The sequence below is a fragment of the Macrotis lagotis genome, chromosome 7 (genome assembly GCF_037893015.1).
Source record: "Macrotis lagotis isolate mMagLag1 chromosome 7, bilby.v1.9.chrom.fasta, whole genome shotgun sequence".
NCBI lineage: Eukaryota > Metazoa > Chordata > Mammalia > Peramelemorphia > Peramelidae > Macrotis > Macrotis lagotis.
In genome coordinates, this window is record NC_133664.1 from 189,691,944 (window position 1) to 189,692,636 (window position 693).

The window sequence follows — 693 nt, forward strand, 5'->3', positions numbered from 1 at the left end:
AACAGTTTGTTAGAATTTGCACAGGATCATAGGTTCACAAAATTAGATTTGAAAGACATCTTAATGGCTACCTAGCTATTAGCCATACCTCTTCCTCTCAATTTTCAGATGAAGAAACTGAGGCACAGAGAGATTAGATGACTTAGTGGGATCAATTATTAAATAACTGAAATGAGATTTGAAGGTAGAACTTCCTAAATCAAGTCAAGTATCTATACTAGTGGTGTAAAATAGACATGGATCCCTACAAGTTCAATATTCCATATTAGAAAACCACAGATTCACATTATCTACTTTACATTGTATTTTTATTTTGTAAAAACATGCATCAACTAGATTTTTTGGGGTGGGGAGGGGTTGCAAGGCAAATGGGGTTAAGTGGCTTGCCCAAGGCCACACAGCTAGGTAATTATTAAGTGTCTGAGACCGAATTTGAACCCAGGTACTCCTGACTCCAGGGCCGGTGCTTTATCCACTGCGCCACCTAGCCACCCCTAGATTTTTAATCTAGTTTAGGTTGCACCTGGGAGTTGTGTCAGTTGTTCTCATCCAGCTGGTCATGAGTATGATACCTTTTTCTCTTCATCATGCTGACTCCTAATCTATAACTGACTCTAAAATGTAGTCACGTGGCAATCCAAAATGCATTTCAAGAATGAGGCAATGTTTCTGTTAACCTTTCTCTCCTATAAT